This window comes from Juglans regia, unplaced genomic scaffold (assembly GCF_001411555.2).
Source record: "Juglans regia cultivar Chandler unplaced genomic scaffold, Walnut 2.0 Scaffold_13002, whole genome shotgun sequence".
Lineage (NCBI taxonomy): Eukaryota > Viridiplantae > Streptophyta > Magnoliopsida > Fagales > Juglandaceae > Juglans > Juglans regia.
In genome coordinates, this window is record NW_023343428.1 from 1 (window position 1) to 209 (window position 209).

The 209-nt window shown below is 53.1% G+C and overlaps 1 pseudogene; it reads left to right on the forward strand.

Moving 5' to 3' along the window:
* Positions 1-86, forward strand: LOC118345055 (annotated as a pseudogene; the record flags this gene model as incomplete).
* Positions 87-209: the final 123 nt, after the last annotated feature.

Below are 209 nucleotides of genomic sequence, written 5' to 3' on the forward strand. Positions count from 1 at the left end.
CCCATCAGAACTCCGCAGTTAAGCGTGCTTGGGCGAGAGTAGTACTAGGATGGGTGACCTCCTGGGAAGTCCTCGTGTTGCACCCCTCGTTTTTGTTTTTTCTGCCTTGCGAGGTAAATTGACAAGAAGGAGCACTCGGGAGTGGATTTTTCGGGAAATCTCGCCCTGCCCATCGCGTAGCCATGGGTTTGGATCACATCTCCGTTTGG